At 44.9% G+C, this 26,856-nt stretch overlaps 1 protein-coding gene across 1 annotated transcript in view; it reads right to left on the bottom strand.

Moving 5' to 3' along the window:
• The window catches only part of C4_1H18orf63 (chromosome 4_1 C18orf63 homolog), a 1,615,038-nt gene that overhangs the window by 1,072,329 nt on the left and 515,853 nt on the right, over nt 1–26,856 (bottom strand). The gene's annotated exons all lie outside the window — the stretch shown is intronic.

Here is a 26,856-nt window from a genome sequence, read left to right as displayed (position 1 = left end):
GGGTTTGTTAAGTCAGGTTGATCAAGAGAGCGTGCTCTTCCTCATTGCATACAGCCTTTCTGGAAAGTGGAATCTGAGAAGACGGTGTATTATTACGAGGTGACAAGCTGATTGCCCCTCAGAGTCTCAGGAAGAGCATTATTGTCAAAGCCCACGAGTGTCATTTGGGATATACGCTCACCCAGCGATGGGTCCGCGAGTTCTTTTGGTGGCCCTCGATGGACAGTGATATTAATGATCGCGTTGATTCATGCTGCATCTCTAGCTCTGCTGACAAAGGTTTAAAACGGTACAAAAGGGGGTGGTGATTGACGGAGAATCTGAACCAATCAAACACTCACACCCAGTCAACAGATCTGGGTTTAATCCATCACCGTTCTTTAGCCCACTCTGCCACCCCTGTTCAGACATGGCCATATGCAAATCAGTCTGACCCTGTGCCTCATGGGAACAGTCCAGCCCGAGCTGCCAAGCCATGCCTTACTTGGACCAGAAACAAGCCTCCTAGGACCGGTCTCTATCATTACAGCCGTCTTCAGCCAGGCTTGCTTGAATCCAGTGGCAAAGTGATCAAGGGACTCACGTCTGAGCATACCCTGCCAACTTATGGAGAACAAAGCGGTACAAAAGGGGGTGGTGATGGACGGAGAATCTGAACCAATCAACACTCACACCCAGTCAACAGATCTGGGTTTAATCCATCACCGTTCTTTATCCCACTCTGCCACCCCTGTTCAGACATGGCCATATGCAAATCAGTCTGACCCTGTGCCTCATGGGAACAGTCCAGCCCGAACTGCCAAGTCATGCCTTCCCTGGACCGGAAACAAGCCTCCTAGGACCAGTTTATGGCATTACAGCCGTCTTCAGCCAGGCTTGCTTGAATCCAGTGGCAAAGTGAGCAAGGGACTAACGCCTGAGCATACCCTGCCAACTTATGGCAAACAAAGTGGTACAAAAAGGGGTGGTGATGGACGGAGCATCTGAACCAATCAAACACTCACAGCCAGTCAACATGGGTTTAATCCATCACCATTCTTTAGCCCACTTTGCCACCCGAGTTCAGACATGGCCATATGCAAATCAGTCTGACCATGTGCCTCATGGGAACAGTCCAGCCCGAACTGCCAAGCCATGCCTTCCCTGCACCAGAAACAAGCTTCCTAGGGCCGATTTCTGGCAGTGCAGCCGTCTTCAGCAAGGCTTGTATGAATCCAGTGGCAAAGTGAGCAAGGGACTCACGTCTGAGCATACCCTACCAACTTATGGTGAACAAAGTGGTACAAAAGGAGGTGGTGATGGACGGAGCATCTGAACCCATCAAGCACTCACACCCAGTCAACAGATCTGGGTTTAATCCATCACCGTTCTTTAGCCCTCTCTGCCAACCCAGTTCAGACATGGTCATATGCAAATCAGTCTGACCCTGTGCCTCATGGGAACAGTCCAGCCCGAACTGCCAAGCCATGCCGTCCCTGGACCGGAAACAAGCCTCCTAGGACCGGTTTCTGGCATTACAGCCGTCTTCAGCCAGACTTGCTTGAATCCAGTGACAAAGTGAGCAAGAGACTCACGTCTGAGCATACCCTGCCAACTTATGGCTAACAAACCGGTACAAAAGGGGGTGTGATGGACGGAGCATCTGAACCCATCAAGCACTCACACCCAGTCAACAGATCTGGGTTTAATCCATCACGTTCTTTAGCCCACTCTGCCACCCCAAGACATGGTCATATGCAAATCAGTCTGACCCTGTGCCTCATGGGAACAGTTCAGCCCGAACTGCCAAGCCATGCCTTCCCTGGACCGGAAACAAGCCTCCTAGGACCGGTTTCTGGCATTACAGCCGTCTTCAGCCAGACTTGCTTGAATCCAGTGGCAATGTGAGCAAGGGACTCACGTCTGAGCATACCCTGCCAAATTATGGCAAACAAAGCGGTACAAAAGGGGGTGGTGATGGACAGAGCATCTGAACCAATCAAACACTCACACCCAGTCAACAGATCCGGGTTTAATCCATCACCGTTCTTTAGCCCACTCTGCCACCCCAGTTCAGACATGGCCATATGCAAATCAGTCTGACCCTTTGCCTCATGGGAACAGTCCAGCCCAAACTGCCAAGCTATGCCTTTCCTGGACCGGAAACAAGCCTCCTAGGACCGTTTCTGGCATTACAGCCGTCTTCAGCCAAACTTGTTTGAATCCAGTGGAAAAAGTGAGCAAGGGACTCACGTCTGAGCATACCCTGCCAACTTATGGAGAACAAAGTGTTACAAAAGGGGGTGGTGATGGACAGAGCATATGAACCAATCAAACACTTACACCCAGTCAACAGATCTGGGTTTAATCCATCATCGTTCTTTAGCCCACTCTGCCACCCCAGTTCAGACATGGCCACAAGAGGTGAATTTGAATCCTTCTTGAAATCATGCAACATTCAACAAGTTAAGAGTTCCCTTTATCACCCCCCGTCCAACGGGCTGGTTGAACAAATGAACAGGGATATGGGGGACTGTATTAAGTGGGCCGTATCCAGTAACTGTGATATTATTAATTCTCTCAACAGTATGCTTTGGTTCTACAGGACCACACCTCACTCTACAACTAGAGTTTCTCCCTTTGACCTGTTGAGAGGAAGAAAGCCCAACACTAGCTTTAAGCCTGCATGGATGAACAAATTGATCAAGTCTGTTTCTGATATTATGCATCTGGTTAGAGAAAATGTCTCCAACCCCCAGTCCAAACAGAAGTCTTGGTTTGACAATAAGAAAGGGGTCAAGACTGTGCCTGTGGTCATTGGAGATCTTGTCCGTATTAAGTCCCCTTTACAAGTGAAGAAGGGTGAGAGCAAATTCGGTTCTCCCATTTCCGCCACCAGGGATGGTAGGAATTCTGTGCAAGTTGAAGGGGGAAAATGGTGGAATGCTGGTAAGATTGTAAAAGTTAAGAATATGCCTTCATATCCTGTTACTGTGCCTCTTGGTCCGGAGGTTGGTGTACCTTCAGACATGTCCTTCAGAAAGAGCTAAAGATCTAGGATTGTTCCTAAGAAATACTGCATGTAAAATGTTTTAGAGTCTCGGCTTTATGCTTACTTTCAAAATATTCAATAGTTATTGTTTTTAGATTTGTTTTATTTTTTTGTTTTGTTTCTGTTCATTTTGTTTCTCACTTTTGTTTATTGAGAAAGGAGGATATGTTGTATCCTCTTCATTATATTGCTTTAGTGTTATATTCTATGATCTAGCTCAGCCTTCACCTATTGGAATGTTGATGGGTTGCCTATCTGCCCAGTTGCTGAGTTCTGTGCATTCAAACTGTACTGAGAGCTGGTGGGGCTAGATGTATTTTCTCTACGCTCTCTTGTCTGCTGTGTAGCTTCTCTACAATAAATCCCTGTTGAACTCATCAGTGACTACGAGTGATCCACTACAATTTATGGTGACAATCCTGGGCTACACAGTAATACGCTTGACCCTGCGTGCAACCCAACTCACCTTTGGTGCTTATCGTTTTGAAGACTCCTTCAACCAGTGGTAAGACTATTCCTTTTTATTGCTTCACACCACCGATGTTTTCGTCTTGCATCTTCTCTCCAAGCACCCTCTCCATTGCCAGCATAGAAGTCTCCCCCCTCGAGTCTCATTCAAAACAAAAAAGCATCGCAACGAAATAGGAGCGTTGTTATATAATCGACTCCTGTTGTACTCACTTCTTTTCTCTATTCACTGTTGAAGCGTTTTGGCTGTGTTGCTGTGCGCATTTCCTTGAATTTGGATCTTGCGCCAACAGAGACGTTGAGACTGTCTTGCGCATGCGCAACAGGAGGTTTTAGACTGCTGCCTAGCAACGTGGTCTCCATCTTTCTGCGAACATTAGGCCATAACCTGCCTGGCCTGCCTGACTACACGCGTCATGTCACAATGACGCGTGTACCTAGCAACTGCTTAGCAACGCATCCTGTTTCCAGTCAGCCGAATTAGCGATCAGCACGTCTTTTTTACTTTTCGTTTCAAAGCTCTCAGTTTGATTTCACAGAGCGGGTCACACTGAGGCGATCCACAAGTTATTACGGTAATTAGCACACCAGTTTCAAAAGTAATTTCCTGTGTGCGATTTATCTAACAGTGATTCGCACACCAATACTCTTCAAGTCAATATCTGCTATAAGCGGATAACCACACGGTGATTCGCACACCTTCTTCCACATTTCATTTATTGTTTTTCATATACTGTGTTTAAGTGCATTTTATTGCATTTCATGTACAAATAACATTACTTGGTTTATGAAACAAAATCTGGGTTTGATTCCAGTTTACTGCATTGCAATTTTTTTCTTTTTTCTTTTCTCTTTCTCTTCTTTTCTTACTACGTTTTTCTGTTTCTTCTTTTGTTTCATCCTTGCTGCTAAAGGATGCAATATGTTACTCCTCCTCCCTCTTTCCTGGAATGTCCAGGAGAACCTCCAGTTCGATGGAAAATATGGCTTGAGGCAATCCAGACGTATCTGGGAGCCGTTGGTGCATCAAGGTTTAGCAGTGAACGAAAGAAATGCTTACTTCTTCATTCCCTTGGATTTGAAGGTCGTTCTATCTACAAACACCTTCCTGAAATCATTCATCTACCAGAGGATTTTGTCGAAGATTATCAGGACACTATTTTTAAAAATTAAAACAAGGTTCTACAAACAACCCAGTTTGATGGTTCTTCGTCACAAATTTTTTAAAAGACAACACTGTGAAAACGAAGATGTAGACTCCTACATTCCTACATTACGCAGACTTGCTGCTGTTTGTCAGTTTGATATTTTCAAAGACCAATTGATCCGTGACCAATTTGTGTGTCATTGTAGAGATAAACAGATTCGCCAGAAGCTTCTCTCTCTTGCCAATCCTTCTCTTGATGAAACAGTCAAAATAGCCAAGAGTATTGAAACTTCACAAGTATCTTTAAAAGAGTTGGAAGAGAAGTCTACGGATTCAGTCAGCGTAGTCTTGTCCAATACTAAGAGAAAGGCAAATGACTCTAAAAAAAATTCTTCTTTTATCAAAGGCAATACTCTCAAAAAATTGAACTCTGGGACGGGTGCATCTGATTCTCAACAAATTAAGCAGATGTGTTACCATTGTGGGTATCCTCCTCACCTTAAAGGAGCAAAGTGTCCCGGAGCTAATGTGACTTGTAATTATTGCAAAAAGATACAGCATTTTGCAGAGGTCTGCATGAAAAAGAAAAATCCAAGAAGGCCTGATGCTTGTGTTTTGGAATCAGATCAAGAATCTGATTCTGAAGTGGTCTCTGTTGTTTATCTCTCATATGAATTTATGTCCAGTATAGATGAGTCATACGAATGTGTGGATCCAATTGTTGAAATTATCGTGGGAGGAAAACCCCTTAATCTTTTTGTCGACTCAGGCGCAAGGATTACAATTGTGACTCATGAATTATTCTATAAAACATGGGGAGAAAGACCACTTCAACCCCCCGATCGATCTCCAGTCTCGCATAAAGGACGGAAGATTGATCTCCATGGGTATTTTGAAGATATTCTTATTTTTAAGAACAGGAAAATAAGTGGCAATGTGTATGTTGCAGTGAAGGGTCTGAACATTTTAGGATGGTATCATCAAGGTTTGTTCAAGATGGTCCTTAGCCCCAGGACATCTGAGCAAGTTCTTGTTGTATCTGATGTTCAACATTTGTGCCAGTGGAGTGAACGCTTTCCATCTGTCTTTGGAGGAGGGTTAGGAACCATAAAGGGATTCAAGCATAGATTTGTTGTTAAAGATGGAGCCCCTCTGATTAAGCATAAGATGTGAGGTGTACCCTTTAGTGTGAGAGACAATCTAGAACGAGAGCTCAAGTCCTTTTGGACCAAGGGATTATCGAACCCACTGAATCGTCACTGTGGCTTTCACCCTTGGTTGTTGCGTGCCAGAAATGTGGCTAGCTACGTGTCTGTGTGGATTCGAGATCTCTCAATAAGGAGGTCTGGGTCAACTCTCACCCACTACCAAATATATGTGACCTTTTTGCAAGCGTTAGGGGGTCCAGATACTTTTCCAAGCTGGACCTAGCCAGCGCATATCATCAGATTGAGCTTTAACCTGCATCGCGTCCTCTCACAGCCTTCGTGTCACCTTTAGGCACTTTTCAATACAGACAGATGCCCTTCAGGCTTGCCTCTGTGGCTTCTGTTTTTCAACGGGTCATGCAAAGTATGTTAGGTGGGATTAGTGGTGTTCTTGTGCTCCAGGACGAAGTGTTAAGTTCACTCCAAAGACATCCCAACACATAATTCCTTGCCCAAAAGAGTTCTGGGAATTTTCAAGGATCAAGGGGTGGTTGTCAAGCACAAGAAAAATGCATGTTTCTCACTGAAGAGATAGAGTATCTTGGTCACCTAATCTCCGGTGAGGGAATCAAACCCAGGTAAGGGATGCTGGATGCAATCACCCAGGCTCCAGCTCCATTTGATAAGTGTGGCGCCAAGTCTCGACTTGGTTTTATTTGAAGTTTGTTCCCAATTATGCCACTCTTGCACGGCCCATCAGTTCTCTTCTTTGCAAGGGTGTGGTGTTCAAATGGTCAGATGAATGTGAGTCTGCCCTGCAGTGTGTTAAGAGTTCCCTCTCTAACAGTAGTGCAATCAAACCTTTTGACCCAGATTTGTCTTCTTGCATAACTGTTGATGCGAGTCAAGTGGGGCTGGGGGCTCTTCTGACACAAAATACTTCAAGAGCAGAGAACACGGTTGCATTTGCCTCCCAGGTTTTGAGAAATGGGGAACTTCAGTACTCAGTCATCGAAAAAAGCTGCTATCTTGAATGTGGGCCATCGAAAGGTTTTGACCCTATATTTGGGGTAAACTTTTTTTATTGAGAATTGACCATAAACCTCTCATTTCAATTCTTGAGGCTGGCGCCGGCAAATGCTGTTCACCTAGGATCCTTCATATGGTATCTTGCCTTATGCAGTACCAGTTTGATGTTGTTCATGTTTCTGGAGGCAGGAATCTCAGAGCAGATTATCTGTTAAATTTTCCCATTGATAAAAACAAGGAAGGAGCAATTCCTTCTGATGTTGGGGAAGAAGATTCTAATGATTGCCTGAAAGCCTCACTTGACTTACCGGAGCAGGGCCTTGATACCACAGACAGTTGGATTAAAGCTCTTACCAATGATGAGATTTTACAACGAGTATGTGGGTTTGTTAAGTCAGGTTGATCAAGAGAGCGTGCTCTTCCTCATTGCATACAGCCTTTCTGGAAGGTGGAATCTGAGAAGACGGTGTATTATTACGAGGTGACAAGCTGATTGCCCCTCAGAGTCTCAGGAAGAGCATTATTGTCAAAGCCCACGAGTGTCATTTGGGATATACGCTCACCCAGCGATGGGTCCGCGAGTTCTTTTGGTGGCCCTCGATGGACAGTGATATTAATGATCGCGTTGATTCATGCTGCATCTCTAGCTCTGCTGACAAAGGTTTAAAACGGTACAAAAGGGGGTGGTGATTGACGGAGAATCTGAACCAATCAAACACTCACACCCAGTCAACAGATCTGGGTTTAATCCATCACCGTTCTTTAGCCCACTCTGCCACCCCTGTTCAGACATGGCCATATGCAAATCAGTCTGACCCTGTGCCTCATGGGAACAGTCCAGCCCGAGCTGCCAAGCCATGCCTTACTTGGACCAGAAACAAGCCTCCTAGGACCGGTCTCTATCATTACAGCCGTCTTCAGCCAGGCTTGCTTGAATCCAGTGGCAAAGTGATCAAGGGACTCACGTCTGAGCATACCCTGCCAACTTATGGAGAACAAAGCGGTACAAAAGGGGGTGGTGATGGACGGAGAATCTGAACCAATCAACACTCACACCCAGTCAACAGATCTGGGTTTAATCCATCACCGTTCTTTATCCCACTCTGCCACCCCTGTTCAGACATGGCCATATACAAATCAGTCTGACCCTGTGCCTCATGGGAACAGTCCAGCCCGAACTGCCAAGTCATGCCTTCCCTGGACCGGAAACAAGCCTCCTAGGACCAGTTTATGGCATTACAGCCGTCTTCAGCCAGGCTTGCTTGAATCCAGTGGCAAAGTGAGCAAGGGACTAACGCCTGAGCATACCCTGCCAACTTATGGCAAACAAAGTGGTACAAAAAGGGGTGGTGATGGACGGAGCATCTGAACCAATCAAACACTCACAGCCAGTCAACATGGGTTTAATCCATCACCATTCTTTAGCCCACTTTGCCACCCGAGTTCAGACATGGCCATATGCAAATCAGTCTGACCATGTGCCTCATGGGAACAGTCCAGCCCGAACTGCCAAGCCATGCCTTCCCTGCACCAGAAACAAGCTTCCTAGGACCGATTTCTGGCAGTGCAGCCGTCTTCAGCAAGGCTTGTATGAATCCAGTGGCAAAGTGAGCAAGGGACTCACGTCTGAGCATACCCTACCAACTTATGGTGAACAAAGTGGTACAAAAGGAGGTGGTGATGGACGGAGCATCTGAACCCATCAAGCACTCACACCCAGTCAACAGATCTGGGTTTAATCCATCACCGTTCTTTAGCCCACTCTGCCAACCCAGTTCAGACATGGTCATATGCAAATCAGTCTGACCCTGTGCCTCATGGGAACAGTCCAGCCCGAACTGCCAAGCCATGCCGTCCCTGGACCGGAAACAAGCCTCCTAGGACCGGTTTCTGGCATTACAGCCGTCTTCAGCCAGACTTGCTTGAATCCAGTGACAAAGTGAGCAAGAGACTCACGTCTGAGCATACCCTGCCAACTTATGGCTAACAAACCGGTACAAAAGGGGGTGTGATGGACGGAGCATCTGAACCCATCAAGCACTCACACCCAGTCAACAGATCTGGGTTTAATCCATCACGTTCTTTAGCCCACTCTGCCACCCCAAGACATGGTCATATGCAAATCAGTCTGACCCTGTGCCTCATGGGAACAGTTCAGCCCGAACTGCCAAGCCATGCCTTCCCTGGACCGGAAACAAGCCTCCTAGGACCGGTTTCTGGCATTACAGCCGTCTTCAGCCAGACTTGCTTGAATCCAGTGGCAATGTGAGCAAGGGACTCACGTCTGAGCATACCCTGCCAAATTATGGCAAACAAAGCGGTACAAAAGGGGGTGGTGATGGACAGAGCATCTGAACCAATCAAACACTCACACCCAGTCAACAGATCCGGGTTTAATCCATCACCGTTCTTTAGCCCACTCTGCCACCCCAGTTCAGACATGGCCATATGCAAATCAGTCTGACCCTTTGCCTCATGGGAACAGTCCAGCCCAAACTGCCAAGCTATGCCTTTCCTGGACCGGAAACAAGCCTCCTAGGACCGTTTCTGGCATTACAGCCGTCTTCAGCCAAACTTGTTTGAATCCAGTGGAAAAAGTGAGCAAGGGTCTCACGTCTGAGCATACCCTGCCAACTTATGGAGAACAAAGTGTTACAAAAGGGGGTGGTGATGGACAGAGCATATGAACCAATCAAACACTTACACCCAGTCAACAGATCTGGGTTTAATCCATCATCGTTCTTTAGCCCACTCTGCCACCCCAGTTCAGACATGGCCACAAGAGGTGAATTTGAATCCTTCTTGAAATCATGCAACATTCAACAAGTTAAGAGTTCCCTTTATCACCCCCCGTCCAACGGGCTGGTTGAACAAATGAACAGGGATATGGGGGACTGTATTAAGTGGGCCGTATCCAGTAACTGTGATATTATTAATTCTCTCAACAGTATGCTTTGGTTCTACAGGACCACACCTCACTCTACAACTAGAGTTTCTCCCTTTGACCTGTTGAGAGGAAGAAAGCCCAACACTAGCTTTAAGCCTGCATGGATGAACAAATTGATCAAGTCTGTTTCTGATATTATGCATCTGGTTAGAGAAAATGTCTCCAACCCCCAGTCCAAACAGAAGTCTTGGTTTGACAATAAGAAAGGGGTCAAGACTGTGCCTGTGGTCATTGGAGATCTTGTCCGTATTAAGTCCCCTTTACAAGTGAAGAAGGGTGAGAGCAAATTCGGTTCTCCCATTTCCGCCACCAGGGATGGTAGGAATTCTGTGCAAGTTGAAGGGGGAAAATGGTGGAATGCTGGTAAGATTGTAAAAGTTAAGAATATGCCTCCATATCCTGTTACTGTGCCTCTTGGTCCGGAGGTTGGTGTACCTTCAGACATGTCCTTCAGAAAGAGCTAAAGATCTAGGATTGTTCCTAAGAAATACTGCATGTAAAATGTTTTAGAGTCTCGGCTTTATGCTTACTTTCAAAATATTCAATAGTTATTGTTTTTAGATTTGTTTTGTTTTTTTGTTTTGTTTCTGTTCATTTTGTTTCTCACTTTTGTTTATTGAGAAAGGAGGATATGTTGTATCCTCTTCATTATATTGCTTTAGTGTTATATTCTATGATCTAGCTCAGCCTTCACCTATTGGAATGTTGATGGGTTGCCTATCTGCCCAGTTGCTGAGTTCTGTGCATTCAAACTGTACTGAGAGCTGGTGGGGCTAGATGTATTTTCTCTACGCTCTCTTGTCTGCTGTGTAGCTTCTCTACAATAAATCCCTGTTGAACTCATCAGTGACTACGAGTGATCCACTACAATTTATGGTGACAATCCTGGGCTACACAGTAATACGCTTGACCCTGCGTGCAACCCAACTCACCTTTGGTGCTTATCGTTTTGAAGACTCCTTCAACCAGTGGTAAGACTATTCCTTTTTATTGCTTCACACCACCGATGTTTTCGTCTTGCATCTTCTCTCCAAGCACCCTCTCCATTGCCAGCATAGAAGTCTCCCCCCTCGAGTCTCATTCAAAACAAAAAAGCATCGCAACGAAATAGGAGCGTTGTTATATAATCGACTCCTGTTGTACTCACTTCTTTTCTCTATTCACTGTTGAAGCGTTTTGGCTGTGTTGCTGTGCGCATTTCCTTGAATTTGGATCTTGCGCCAACAGAGACGTTGAGACTGTCTTGCGCATGCGCAACAGGAGGTTTTAGACTGCTGCCTAGCAACGTGGTCTCCATCTTTCTGCGAACATTAGGCCGTAACCTGCCTGGCCTGCCTGACTACACGCGTCATGTCACAATGACGCGTGTACCTAGCAACTGCTTAGCAACGCATCCTGTTTCCAGTCAGCCGAATTAGCGATCAGCACGTCTTTTTTACTTTTCGTTTCAAAGCTCTCAGTTTGATTTCACAGAGCGGGTCACACTGAGGCGATCCACAAGTTATTACGGTGATTAGCACACCAGTTTCAAAAGTAATTTCCTGTGTGCGATTTATCTAACAGTGATTCGCACACCAATACTCTTCAAGTCAATATCTTCTATAAGCGGATAACCACACGGTGATTCGCACACCTTCTTCCACATTTCATTTATTGTTTTTCATATACTGTGTTTAAGTGCATTTTATTGCATTTCATGTACAAATAACATTACTTGGTTTATGAAACAAAATCTGGGTTTGATTCCAGTTTACTGCATTGCAATTTTTTTCTTTTTTCTTTTCTCTTTCTCTTCTTTTCTTACTACGTTTTTCTGTTTCTTCTTTTGTTTCATCCTTGCTGCTAAAGGATGCAATATGTTACTCCTCCTCCCTCTTTCCTGGAATGTCCAGGAGAACCTCCAGTTCGATGGAAAATATGGCTTGAGGCAATCCAGACGTATCTGGGAGCCGTTGGTGCATCAAGGTTTAGCAGTGAACGAAAGAAATGCTTACTTCTTCATTCCCTTGGATTTGAAGGTCGTTCTATCTACAAACACCTTCCTGAAATCATTCATCTACCAGAGGATTTTGTCGAAGATTATCAGGACACTATTTTTAAAAATTAAAACAAGGTTCTACAAACAACCCAGTTTGATGGTTCTTCGTCACAAATTTTTTAAAAGACAACACTGTGAAAACGAAGATGTAGACTCCTACATTCCTACATTACGCAGACTTGCTGCTGTTTGTCAGTTTGATATTTTCAAAGACCAATTGATCCGTGACCAATTTGTGTGTCATTGTAGAGATAAACAGATTCGCCAGAAGCTTCTCTCTCTTGCCAATCCTTCTCTTGATGAAACAGTCAAAATAGCCAAGAGTATTGAAACTTCACAAGTATCTTTAAAAGAGTTGGAAGAGAAGTCTACGGATTCAGTCAGCGTAGTCTTGTCCAATACTAAGAGAAAGGCAAATGACTCTAAAAAAAATTCTTCTTTTATCAAAGGCAATACTCTCAAAAAATTGAACTCTGGGACGGGTGCATCTGATTCTCAACAAATTAAGCAGATGTGTTACCATTGTGGGTATCCTCCTCACCTTAAAGGAGCAAAGTGTCCCGGAGCTAATGTGACTTGTAATTATTGCAAAAAGATACAGCATTTTGCAGAGGTCTGCATGAAAAAGAAAAATCCAAGAAGGCCTGATGCTTGTGTTTTGGAATCAGATCAAGAATCTGATTCTGAAGTGGTCTCTGTTGTTTATCTCTCATATGAATTTATGTCCAGTATAGATGAGTCATACGAATGTGTGGATCCAATTGTTGAAATTATCGTGGGAGGAAAACCCCTTAATCTTTTTGTCGACTCAGGCGCAAGGATTACAATTGTGACTCATGAATTATTCTATAAAACATGGGGAGAAAGACCACTTCAACCCCCCGATCGATCTCCAGTCTCGCATAAAGGACGGAAGATTGATCTCCATGGGTATTTTGAAGATATTCTTATTTTTAAGAACAGGAAAATAAGTGGCAATGTGTATGTTGCAGTGAAGGGTCTGAACATTTTAGGATGGTATCATCAAGGTTTGTTCAAGATGGTCCTTAGCCCCAGGACATCTGAGCAAGTTCTTGTTGTATCTGATGTTCAACATTTGTGCCAGTGGAGTGAACGCTTTCCATCTGTCTTTGGAGGAGGGTTAGGAACCATAAAGGGATTCAAGCATAGATTTGTTGTTAAAGATGGAGCCCCTCTGATTAAGCATAAGATGTGAGGTGTACCCTTTAGTGTGAGAGACAATCTAGAATGAGAGCTCAAGTCCTTTTGGACCAAGGGATTATCGAACCCACTGAATCGTCACTGTGGCTTTCACCCTTGGTTGTCGCGTGCCAGAAATGTGGCTAGCTACGTGTCTGTGTGGATTCGAGATCTCTCAATAAGGAGGTCTGGGTCAACTCTCACCCACTACCAAATATATGTGACCTTTTTGCAAGCGTTAGGGGGTCCAGATACTTTTCCAAGCTGGACCTAGCCAGCGCATATCATCAGATTGAGCTTTAACCTGCATCGCGTCCTCTCACAGCCTTCGTGTCACCTTTAGGCACTTTTCAATACAGACAGATGCCCTTCAGGCTTGCCTCTGTGGCTTCTGTTTTTCAACGGGTCATGCAAAGTATGTTAGGTGGGATTAGTGGTGTTCTTGTGCTCCAGGACGAAGTGTTAAGTTCACTCCAAAGACATCCCAACACATAATTCCTTGCCCAAAAGAGTTCTGGGAATTTTCAAGGATCAAGGGGTGGTTGTCAAGCACAAGAAAAATGCATGTTTCTCACTGAAGAGATAGAGTATCTTGGTCACCTAATCTCCGGTGAGGGAATCAAACCCAGGTAAGGGATGCTGGATGCAATCACCCAGGCTCCAGCTCCATTTGATAAGTGTGGCGCCAAGTCTCAACTTGGTTTTATTTGAAGTTTGTTCCCAATTATGCCACTCTTGTGCGGCCCATCATTTCTCTTCTTTGCAAGGGTGTGGTGTTCAAATGGTCTGATGAATGTGAGTCTGCCCTGCAGTGTGTTAAGAGTTCCCTCTCTAACAGTAATGTACTCAAACCTTTTGACCCAGATTTGTCTTCTTGCATAACTTTTGATGCGAGTCAAGTGGGGCTGGGGGCTGTTCTGACACAAAATACTTCAAGAGGAGAGAACACAGTTGCATTTGCCTCCTGGGTTTTGAGAAATGGGGAACTTCAGTACTCAATCATAGAAAAAAACTGCTGTCTTGAGTGTGGGCCATCGAAAAGTTTTGATCCTATATTTGGGGTAAACGCTTCTTATTGAGAACTGATCATAAATCTCTCATTTCAATTCTTGGGGCTGGCACCGGCAAATGCTGCTCACCTAGGATCCTTCCTATGGTATCCTACCTTATGCAGTACCAGTTTGATGTTGCTCATGTTTCTGGAGGCAGGAATCTCAGAGCAGATTATCTGTCACGTTTTCCCATTGACAATAACAAGGAAGGTGCAATTCCTTCTGATGTTGGGGAGGAAGATTCTAATGATTGCCTGGCAGCCTCACTTGACTTACCGGAGCATGGCCTTGATACCAGAGACAGTTGGATTAAAGCTCTTACCGATGATGAGATTTTACAACGAGTATGTGGGTTTGTTAAGTCAGGTTGATCAACAGAGCGCACCCTTCCTCATTGCATACAGCCTTTCTGGAAGGTGGAATCTGAGAAGACAGTGTATTATTACGAGGTGAAAAGCTGATTGCACCTCAGAGCCCCAGGAAGAGCATTATTGTCAAAGCCCACAAGTGTCATTTGGGATCCACGCTCACCCAGCGATGGGTCCGTGAGTTCTTTTGGTGGCCCTCGATGGACAATGATATTAATGATCTCGTTGATTCATGATGCATCTGTAGTTCTGCTGACAAAGGTTTAAAGGTTTCCTGTCCGTCTCTCTTTCCTATTGAGTGTCCTTCTGGACAATGGTCCAAGGTAGGTGTGGATGTCATGGGACCTTTGGAAATTTTACCTGGAGGGTCTTGTTTTGTTTTAGTGTTAATTGATTATGCTTCAAAATGGCCTGAAATGAAACTTGTTAAGGAGAATTCTACCAGTAACATCATTTTTTTTCTTAAAGATATGTTTTTGAGGGAGGGGTTTCCTGATACCATGATGACGGATAATGGCACTCAATTCACAAGTGCTGAATTTGAATCCTTTTTGAAATCATGCAACATTCAACTTGTTAAGAGTTCCCTTTATCACCCCCAGTCCAATAGGCTGGTTGAACGAATGAACACGGATATGGGGGACTGTGTTAAGTGGGCCAGATCCAGTAACTGTGATATTATTAATTCTCTCAACAGTATGCTTTGGTTCTACAGGACCACACCTCACTCTACAACTAGAGTTTCTCCCTTTGACCTGTTGAGAGGAAGAAAGTCCAACACTAGCTTTAAGCCCGCATGGATGAACAAATGGATCAATTCTGTTCCTGATATTGACAGTTTCATGCATCTGGGTAGAGAAAATGTCTCCAACGCCCAGTCCAAACAGAAGTCTTGGTTTGACAGTAAGAAAGGGGTCAAGACTGTGCCTGTGGTAATTAGAGATCTTGTCCGTATTAAGTCCCGTATACATGTGAAGAAGGGTGAGAGCAAATTCGGTTCTCCCATTTCCGCCACCAGGGATGGTAGGAATTCTGTGCAAGTTGAAGGGGGAAAATGGTGGAATGCTGGTAAGATGGTAAAAGTTAAGAATGTGTACCTTCAGACATGTCCCTCAGAAAGAGCTCAAGATCTAGGATTGTTCCTAAGAAATACTGCATGTAAAATGTTTTAGAGTCTCGGCTTTATGCTTACTTTCAAAATATTCAATAGTTATTGTTTTTAGATTTGTTTTGTTTTTTGTTTTGTTTCTGTTCATTTTGTTTCTCACTTTTGTTTATTGAGAAAGGAGGATATGCTTCATTATATTGCTTTTGTTTTATATTCTACTAGCTTACCCGGCGTGCGTTGCTGCGATCTCAAAAGAAATGAAATTTAAGGAAACTTGTTATGATAACATTCAATTTACATTGTGTCATTTCTATTGAAACGTATTCATTTTAATATGGAAAATATTTTAAAGTGTTGTTTTAATTCTGTTTATTTATTCGAGTGCTTGTGGATACACAGTATTTTTTGTTTTTCCGTCTGGTGCGCACACAAATAAATCACAAGGCTTTCCGACGCGTGAGCTAGCCACATACAGTTGTCCATGTGAGAAGCACGGATTCTCCAAATCTAGTCCACACACTTGCAGCGATTGTCCTTGTGCTTTGTTGATGGTCATTGCAAAAGCGAGTCGCACCGTAAACTGTAAATGTTCATTATTGGAAAGATTATGAGGGCCCTGGGGGGGCCGGGGGGCCAATATTTAACAAATGTTTCTTTTTTTTTGCCAGAAACCTTCGCAGGAGTGTACTCAACAACTTTTCAAAGTTTTATGGCGATTGGATGAATGGTGTAGTAATGCATAAAGGACAGCAAAATTGGTAACGGTTTAAAGGAGCGCACAGCACAAGTCAAGGTATGGTCATTAAACAGTACAAAATCAAGTTATCAAATTGGTGCTCAGGAAGAGGTGGGGGACTGGTTACCACAGTCACCAAGACAAACCGAGGTTCAAACAATAACTGTATTCTTCCGAGCACTCAAACGTCATCAAGAAAAGTCCTTATGTAGTTTCCACTATTCTTTTTATTTTCCAATCAATGTTCATTCAGATCAAGTCCAAATTTCAATCAAAAGTTGCTCGCAGCCAACGCGCGTTTCGTCAAATCCGTATAGGAGATTTTGACTTCTTCAGGGCTGCAACCCAAATAGTAACAATCAATCATAATTCGCACAAGTAAGTTTACAGAAATCATAAATATTACTCAAATCCTCAACATATCCAAAAATTATATATCATATTGGTTCCCGCATTTCGAAACCCATACTGATAAACAACCGATATTATCACATTGATTTCTCCAAGAAGGAACATATCTGCCAAAGACATGAAATACAATGTACAACAAAGTCAAACAATTTATCACAAAATTTATCAAATCCACTAAATACGAGTTATGTATGTTCAATTGTAAAGTCTGAGGTTTGGGGTTCCCGATAACACCCATAGCTGACTGATCACAGGATTGTAGCTCACCTAGTTGGTGGTAGATGTCTACATTCAACTATTCTCCTCTATGAATTCGTCTTCTGTCAATATATTCCTTATTATGTCATCATCTGTAATTTAGATTAATATTTCAAATGTATAAGCAGTCCCTCATATACTGAATAATCATCACCTTTAAATTTAATGTAAATACGATCAGTGTTTCCACTCACCAAATAGTGTCCGGTTTTGTAGTATTAGTAATCAAAATTGTATGGATCCCAACCTTGTAAATTCCAAATCAAACTTCCAAAATGCGTTTCCGTTTAAACCTAAAGTAAATTAATGCGTGTATCAGTCTTATTATTAGTAAAGACATGGGACGGTTTCTGCTTCAGTTTAAGTCAATTTATAAGTATCTCACCTCAAGGATCAATTTCTGACCCGTAGTATATATCCCGTTATATCTAGTCTTAGTAGCTTTGCTTCTCCATATGTATCACACGAGTCCGTGTCTAATAAAAGAAAAGTGGGTAATTTCATAAGTATCGAGTTTACCCTACTTACTAACTTAGTTGTACAATTTAGAGGCTTCGTGCTCACCATTAGCGTGTCAATTCTGCTCCAACTTTGGCGTTCAGCACGGCCGCCATCTTGTAGTGTCTATATATAGTCACCTAGTGCGGGCGCCATCTTGTAATGTCCTAGTACCATTACAAACGGATGGAAATTCTAAAAAGATTATAGTCCCGCCTGATTGTATCAATATCTATAACGGTTCTAATTCATCCGATCAGGAAACCTGCTACCTCTCTATATTGTTTTATGCCATCAATACGTGACAATGACTGATAATGGCTACGGTTAAATATGCAAGTTGAGGTTTGTGGTTTACCTGAAGACCCCATTGGTTCGCAGATCATGGAATATTAAATGGTTTCCCTAATCCAAGTAGTTACGGCTGTAACAATAGGAATATAGGATCACATAAAAATATACACATAATAATGACGATTTGTAAGACGGTTTCGAATTTAAATTAAGGATCAATACCTGATCGGATGAATTAGAACCGTTATAGATATTGATACAATCAGGCGGGACTATAATCTTTTTAGAATTTCCATCCGTGAGATACTTATAAATTGACTTAAACTGAAGCAGAAACCGTCCCATGTCTTTACTAATAATAAGACTGATACACGCATTAATTTACTTTAGGTTTAAACGGAAACGCATTTTGGAAGTTTGATTTGGAATTTACAAGGTTGGGATCCATACAATTTTGATTACTAATACTACAAAACCGGACACTATTTGGTGAGTGGAAACACTGATCGTATTTACATTAAATTTAAAGGTGATGATTATTCAGTATATGAGGGACTGCTTATACATTTGAAATATTAATCTAAATTACAGATGATGACATAATAAGGAATATATTGACAGAAGACGAATTCATAGAGGAGAATAGTTGAATGTAGACATCTACCACCAACTAGGTGAGCTACAATCCTGTGATCAGTCAGCTATGGGTGTTATCGGGAACCCCAAACCTCAGACTTTACAATTGAACATACATAACTCGTATTTAGTGGATTTGATAAATTTTGTGATAAATTGTTTGACTTTGTTGTACATTGTATTTCATGTCTTTGGCAGATATGTTCCTTCTTGGAGAAATCAATGTGATAATATCGGTTGTTTATCAGTATGGGTTTCGAAATGTGGGAACCAATATGATATATAATTTTTGGATATGTTGAGGATTTGAGTAATATTTATGATTTCTGTAAACTTACTTGTGCGAATTATGATTGATTGTTACTATTTGGGTTGCAGCCCTGAAGAAGTCAAAATCTCCTATACGGATTTGACGAAACGCGCGTTGGCTGCGAGCAACTTTTGATTGAAATTTGGACTTGATCTGAATGAACATTGATTGGAAAATAAAAAGAATAGTGGAAACTACATAAGGACTTTTCTTGATGACGTTTGAGTGCTCGGAAGAATACAGTTATAATGCATAAAGGACAAACAGACATACTTTCGTTTTTATATATATAGATGATCTAGCTCAGGCTTCACCTTATGAAATGTTGATGGGTTGCCTAGCTGCCAAGTTGCTGGGTTCTGTGCATTCAAACTGTACTGAGAGCTGTGTGGGCTAGATGTATTTTCTCTACGCTCTCTTGTCTGCTGTGTAGCTTCTCTGCAATAAATCCCTGTTGAACTCAAAAGTGACTACGAGTGATCCACTACAGAGACACAAAGGGAGCGACGGATCTCTGGCGCATAAATAAAGGAACTAACGTCAGTGTGATGGAGTGTGGGCTACATAGGCCCCACATGTCACTTACGGTGGAAACTATGTCCATGTGAAGCTGCTAGGTGCCTCTTTCCAGTAGGTAGAGGTACTCATGAAAAGTTCCCAGATCCAGCCTTGTGCCTGAGCAGCATTCAAAAGGTGAAGAATCTACGGACAAGAGTCTCTATCAGAAACGTTATTGCACCAGGGCAATAACAGTGACATATATAATGGTTTACTTAAATATAGGTAATAGGCTGGAAAGTTTAACATAGGCAGAGGTAAGGTCGATTTATTGAGTCTTGGGTAAACTCTGTGGCTGGGTATGTGTCAACAAGGCTTTTGGTAGAGAAAATAAATCTGTCTCCACATTCTCCGCTTTAAGTATTTTGCTCGAAGCAAAACAACTCTACCAGTGGCTTTCAGGATGCACTACAATTTAGCATGTGCCAATTGTAACATGGAACTCTTGAAAAAGTGAAGGTGGTCTTACAGTGTTTTTCTATTTAAAATCGTCTTGAATGAAAAAACTGTTCTATTTAAAATGTTCTCTCGCTTGAGCCCTATAGCAATCTTGCCAACGCACACAGGAGTGCGCCTACACATCCCAGCAGCCACTGGGGGAACCTACGGACTGCCGGCCCCTCCCCTCAACACCGGGGGACTTCAAAACTGCTCGAGTCTCACGCTCTGCGGGAGACGATTCGCTTGAGCCCTAAAGCAATCTTGCCTACGCGCACAGGAGTGCGCCTACACATCCCAGCAGCCAGCAGGGGAACCTACGGACTGCCAGCCCCACCCATCAACCCTCAACACCGGGGGACTTTAAAACTGCTCGTGTCTCCCGCACCGCGGGACGCATGCGGGCGTGCGCCGGGCGAAGCCCGGGTCAAGGGCGGGCCCATTTAAGCCCGTTCAAGCACGATCTAGGACGGGACGGGCCACCCCCTTAACATCTTCAATTAAGGTTAGTGAGTGTCTGTACCCTTGTTTTGAGTGACACAGTTTGATTGGGCATTATCCGTTATTTGGAAATAGGAGCCTGACCCATTCCTTGAAAAGATCATGGCTACTTCTCCAACTACAGGTGGGAATGGTAGGAAATCCACCGGAGGCGCATTAATGGGCACCCTGGATAACTTTCTTGTAAGAGTGTCAACAGCCTTGGCCAGAGACATTGAACTAACAGAAAAGAGATTATCGCTTGATACTCCCTTTGATAAGAGATCCTCAATGGGAAGTTTGGCGAAGGCTAGGTCACCAGTCACCCAGCAGTTTGATACCCAGGATATATTGTCCTCCTTGGGGGGGGGATGAGAGAAGTCAGACATCACAGCCACCTGGGACCCTGGCACTCCCGGAACCACCCCCCACTACCTTAATGGCCACGAGTCCAACAAGCAACCTAAATACCACCTCGAGGAGTTTGCCTTCACCTAACATCAAGACTCGGTCAGCCAGTAATGCTGAAACGGAATCAGTACAGCAATCGTTGGGTTTGACATCAAAAAGGAAACGTACTGGGGCACAAGCGCAAGCAATAGGAAGAAAAGCAAAAAATGGAAAAGAGCATGTGCCCAATGAGAATCCTACCCTAACCACTTCCCCTAGCTCTAGATCATCACTACCAGTTAATGAAGGGGTTAATCCATTGCTAAGTGTGGGGGGTGAGGCATCGGTTGAGATGGGCCCGTCTTTTTGGAAAAGACTGGAATGTACTTTTAAGAAGATATGTCACCCAATATACGATAGACTGGACTCCATTGAAAACAGACTTGTGTGTCTTGAACTTTCACTTGCCTCAGCTCAGATGCGGGTGGGAAACTGGGGTAGTGGACCAAATTGCATGCAGATAAATGCGACAGGGCAAAGTGTTGTAGACGCTAATCCTACTGTTCCACCAAAAGGTAGTGATAGTACTGTATTAAAAGATCCCTCAGTGCCCTGTGCCACATTTTTTCCACCAACTTGACAGGGGTTAAACAAACAGTACAGAGGGATAGGACCCATCAAGCAGAAGTTAGTAGATCTGCAATGCAATATAAAGCATTGTCCAAATCGCCCCCTGTTCATTCTGTAGCTAGTTTACCAAACATAGAACTCCCCCCTGAATCAGCCCCTTATGTGGTGGTTTTGGTGGGGGTTCCCCCCCTGGACCAGGGGAAAAGGGAGACGTATATGGAACTTAAGAACAAGTGCATCTTTTGTCTCAATGCTAATCGACCATTGCCAACCCATATATTTGCCGAAATTCTATTCGCTAGAAGAGTGGATTGGGTGGGAGGGCGGCCAAAGTCTGTTGTGGGGGACTGCATTATTATAAATTTTTGGGACAGGAGGTGTGTTGAATACATCTGTAATTGGCCCTAAAGCACAAGTTACTACTTGTGTAACGATATATCTGTAAGAGACATTAGTTAGTGATAGATTCCTTACCTTAGAATATCCCCAGGGGTCAGACTGGATCCGGGATTTTTTTGCGTAGCAGTACCCTTGCGTGTCGGTAGGCGTCGTCTGCGGCTCCGCGTCCGTCGTCGGCGTCGTGGGCGCCATGATGACGTCGTCGGAGTACTTAGACGCCACCTCCGCGTGCTGACGTCAGTTCTTAGCCACAGCTTTTCCGCGCCAAAAGCGCTGAGCCGTGTTAAAAACCAACACTGGTGCCATTGAAACTAGGGCCCTGAAAGGGGATGACCTTAACCCTAGATATCGGTTCGCAGAACGGGGAGGATGGGTGGGTCGGTAATGGATCTATCACTAACTAATGTCTCTTACAGATATATCGTTACTCAAGTAGTAACTTGTGCATCTGAAAGAGACACGTTAGTGATAGATTCCTTACCTTAGAATAGATACCCCAGCAATACCAACCCCGGTGGTGGGTCTGCGAACCAATAATCACACCAGAAAGTCCTGGAGGACGGAACGGCCAAAGAAGCCATCCCTCCGGACTTGACTGTCCAGGCAATAGTGTCTTGCAAATGTGTGCAGCGAGGCCCACGTAGCTGCCTGGCTAATGTCCCACAAGGGCACTCCCCGGCCCAGGGCAGTTGTTGTCGCCGTGGCTCAGGTGGAGTGAGCCGGCAATCCAACAGGGGGCTCCTTTCTAGCCAAGGAGTAGCATGCCTGGATACACAAGATGATCCATCGGGAGATGGTCCTCTTATGTACCGCCTTCCCCTTCTTAGCGCCCAACCAGCCAACAAAGAGTTGGTCATCCACCCGGAACTGGCGTGTGCGATCCAAGTAGAATGAGAGCGCACGTTTTGGGTCCAGACGGTGGAGCTGCTCTTCCTCTTTAGAGGGGTGCGGTGGCGGAAAGAAGGTTGTCAAAGTGATCTAGCCCTTGGTATGACGAATCTCTCAAAAAGCTTAAATCTTCCTGCAAAAAAGCAGAACGTGCATGGCGCAAAAACTATGATGCTGACCTTAAGTCAGCCTATAGGGCCTGCACCAGAGTCTACCATCGGGCCATCTGTTCAGCTAGGGCTGCCTTCTATTCGCTGGAGATTAAGAACAGCACTAATCCCACCAAGGCTATCTTCAGGGTTTGCAATGACCTCACTAGCAAAAAGACCGATACCACTACTCTTGAAGCCTCATCAGCTCATTGTGAGGATCTGGCCTCGTTTTTTGTGGAAAAGGTGGAAGCTATTTATAGGTCATTTTCGCAGTCCCCTATCAGGGAGAACATCATTGTATCTACGGCCGCTAAGCCACTGCTTATCATCCCTAGCCCTACTCTGGAGGAGTTTAAAGCTGTGACGGCTAAAGTTAAATCTGGCTCCCCGGATGATCCTATGAGACCTATTCAATTCCGGGAACTCGCCCAGTGCTGCTACCCTGCAATGCACAGTTTGATGGATCTGTCCTTTACTACCGGCAGTGCTCCTAGGGCATGGAAGCAGGCGACTGTCATTCCGATTCTCAAAAAGCCTGCCCTTGACCCTACTAAATCTGAACACTATCGGCCGATCTCCCTTCTTCCCTGGCTCGCTAAATTAGCAGAATCTCATGCTAACCATATCTTGTCTTCTCATCTGCAAGAAACTAATATTCTGGATAATCCCCAGAATGGGTTTCGGGCGGGCCATAGCACCGAGACAGCGCTTTTGGTCATGGTGGAACATATTAGGAGGATGTTGGACCAGGGTCAGACGGCGGCACTGATCCTATTGGATCTTAGTGCCGCCTTTGATACGGTCTCCCACCAGATCCTCCTACACCGTCTCATGGAGGCTGGAGTTGGAGAGTTAGCACTTGAATGGTTCCGATCCTTTCTCGCGGATCGAACCTTTAAAGTATCCACTCCCCCCTTTGTTTCGGCCTCTCGTTCCATCCATCAGGGTGTCCCGCAGGGATCGGCCCTCAGCCCTACCCTTTTCAATTTATATGTTCAGCCACTGGCGGAGGTAGCCCATAGCTTTGGTCTCACCATAGTGTCATACGCCGATGATACACAGCTGGCGGTGGCACTCAATGGTGATTCCAACATGGATGCCCCTACCTTTCAGTCAGCCCCTAAAGCCGTGGCTGGCTGGATGGCTAACAACCGACTCCAACTTAATGCCTCTAAAACCGAGGTCATTATTTTTGGTAGGGAAAGTGGACTCTGGGGTGATCAATGGTGGCCTTCTGAATTAGGCCCTCTTCCCATCCCCGTGGCCGAAGTCAGGAATCTTGGGGTGTGGCTCGATGACAAACTCTCCTTCACATCCCATACAAAGCGCGTAGCTGGTACTTGTTTTGGTGCCCTGCAGTGCCTCCGACCCATCTTCAAGTTTTTTGATGCGGATACCAGACAGATCATAGTCCAAGCTCTGGTTCTTACCAGATTGGACTATGCCAGCTCCTTGTTTTTGGGTGTAAATCAGGCAGAATTGGCTCGCCTTCAGAGGGTGCAAAACGCGGCGGCCAGGATGTTGGTCGGCCTTCCAAAATTTGTGTCTGCTCGCCGCACTATCCAAGACCTCCATTGGCTGCCTGTGGGGCAAAGAATTAAGTTTAAAGCTCTCTGCTTGACTTTTAAAATTCTCAAGTCTGCTTCCCCCCCATCCTATCGCAGACAATCCAGCACTATGTTCCTTCTGGAGCCCTACGTTCCTCAGGCTCAAATCTTGCCATGGTGCCACGCTTTAAAAGAGCTAGAATGGGCGGCCTCTCTTTTTCAGTGATGGCGGCAGTACTTTGGAATTCTTTACCTGCCACTCTCCGCTCCATTTCTGATCTGCTCCCTTTTAGGAAGGCTCTGAAAACCTTCTTATTTTCTTCAGTTTAGCTTTCTGCTTGGTCCACTTTTGCTGTGTTGTGTTTTACCATCTCCTGAAAGCGCCGGGACGCCTCTTGGCTGCGGCATCTGCGCGCTATACAAGCGATGATAACATAACATAACATAACATGGACTGCCCAATGTGGAAGGCTGTGACAACCTTGGGCAGGAAAGATGGCTTAGTACGCAACATAACCGTATCCGGATGGACAGAAAGGAAAGGAGGAGTACAATAGAGGGCCTGGAGCTCACTCACTCTCCTGGCAGAGTACAAGGTTCAAGTCCCACTGAGGCATCACAAACGGAACAGGTGGAAATGTGTGAGTGATGCCCTTCAGGAATCGATTTACAATAGGGGACTTGAACAAAGATGGTTGATCAGGCAGCCTTAAGAAGGCTGAAAGGGCAGAAAGATAGCCCTTGATAGTGCCCAGAGCAGAGCCCTGCTGGGCAAGAGAAAGAAGGAAGAGAAGAACCCCAGAAAGAGGGGCAGAGAGAGAATCCACAGCCTTTGCTGTGCACCATGCCACAAATCTGTTCCACCTGCAGGCATATACCGACTTCGTGGAGGGACGGCTGGCTGCCAGAATGATGTTACAGACTTCGGGAGGCAAGTCAAATAGCCTCAACTGTCGCCGCTCAATCTCCAAGCATGGAGGTGGAGACTGGACAGGTTCGGGTGGAGGACCGTCCCCTGTTGAACGACAGAAGGTCCTCCTGAAGAGGCAGACAAACCGGGGGATCGACTGACATACTGAGTAGCTCTGGATACCAGTACCTTCGTGCCCAGTCCGGAGCCACAAGGATGACTTGGGCCCGGTCGCGCTTGATCTTCTTCAGCACTCTGGGCAGAAGTGGTATAGGCGGAAAGGCGTACAACAGACCGCAACTCCACTTGCGACGAAAAGCGTCTCCGAGTGAGTGCCGCCTTGGAAATTCTAACACGCAGAACTGATGACATTGCGCGTTCTCTTCGGTGGCGAATAGATCTAACCAAGGCTCTCCCCACTGCAGAAAGAGACCTTGCGCCACGTCCGAGTTCAGACGCCATTCGTGATCCATCATGCACCGGCGGCTGAGTTCGTCCGCCCTGGCGTTCATTTTACCTGCCAGGTGTTGAACCACCAGGGTCACGCCCTGATTTTCCAGCCATTGCCAGAGGCAAAGAACCTACTGGCAAAGGGTCCACGACCCCACCCCGCCCTGTTTGTTGCAGTACCACATGGCGGTGGTGTTGTCCGAGAACACCTGCACTACACTCCCTCGGACAGAGGGGAGGAATGCCTTCAGTGCTAGACGAATCGCCCGCAGCTCCAAAAGGTTGATATGGAGCCGGGACTCCGCCGGAGACCAGAGGCCTCTGATCTCCGCTTCTCCCATGTGGCCTCCCCAGCCCTGGAGGGACGCATCCGTCACAACTATGTGGTCCGGTTGGGGAAGGGAAAGGGATCTGCGGCTGACCCAATCGCGGTCCGTGAGCCACCACTGCAGCTGTCTCGCAGTGCTCTCTGAGATCAGGACGTGGTCGGACAGGTTGCCCTGAATGAGATAACTAAAGGATATAAAAAATGTCGAAAGAGCCTATAATGAAATCGAACCTCAAATATATAATGACACTATGGGATTACTGGCATTAAGTGCTTGTTTTTATTATATGTTGTTTTGTATATAGTTATATCTGTATTTTATTGTTAAATGTATGTTTTTTATATAATTGATTACAGCCCTGAAGATGTCACGGATGTGACGAAACGCGTTGGCAACAAGCAATTCTGTAATTTTAAAATTGAAGTACTGAATAAAGAAAATCTGAAAATCTTCAATCAAGCTCTCTTTGACATTCTTATCTGTGGGAAGTTTCTTAATGTATGCCAATAACTTGTGTGAACTATAGAATTCTGTCAACACAGTATTTGTACATGTACCTTGGTGAGAGTCATTTTCTGTTAAATGTTCAAGTGATTTGTATATCACTACTAGGGGATGTATATTGGTCACATCTTCGACCTTGTCGCACAAGGAATTAATCATTAGATAGGCATCACAAATAGTGAAAATGCGTGCTGGTCCTTTATAGCTCTGACCCTTGAGAGCACTTTTTTTGGTTGGGATAAATACAGACCTGAATGGAAGATGGGAACATCTTGAGTACTCTCCAGGCCGGTTTTCGCCCCAAAACAAGCATGATAGACCAAGTTTTTCGGTTTATCATCCTCTATTGGCGGACTGTGGTTTTGGGGAAAGGGGCATTGTATGCAGTATTCGTCAACTCGAGGGCGGTTTTTGACTTAGTGCCGCGCTGCAAACTATGGCGAGTCTTGAAAGAGCTGGGAATGGCCCCGGAGTTGTTGACCTTGGTTGTGCGCCTGCATGA

This window comes from Lissotriton vulgaris, chromosome 4_1 (assembly GCF_964263255.1).
Source record: "Lissotriton vulgaris chromosome 4_1, aLisVul1.2, whole genome shotgun sequence".
In the NCBI taxonomy this organism is placed as follows: Eukaryota; Metazoa; Chordata; class Amphibia; order Caudata; family Salamandridae; genus Lissotriton; species Lissotriton vulgaris.
Note: the sequence above shows the minus strand (reverse complement) of the source record. Positions and strands in the feature narration are given on the sequence as shown.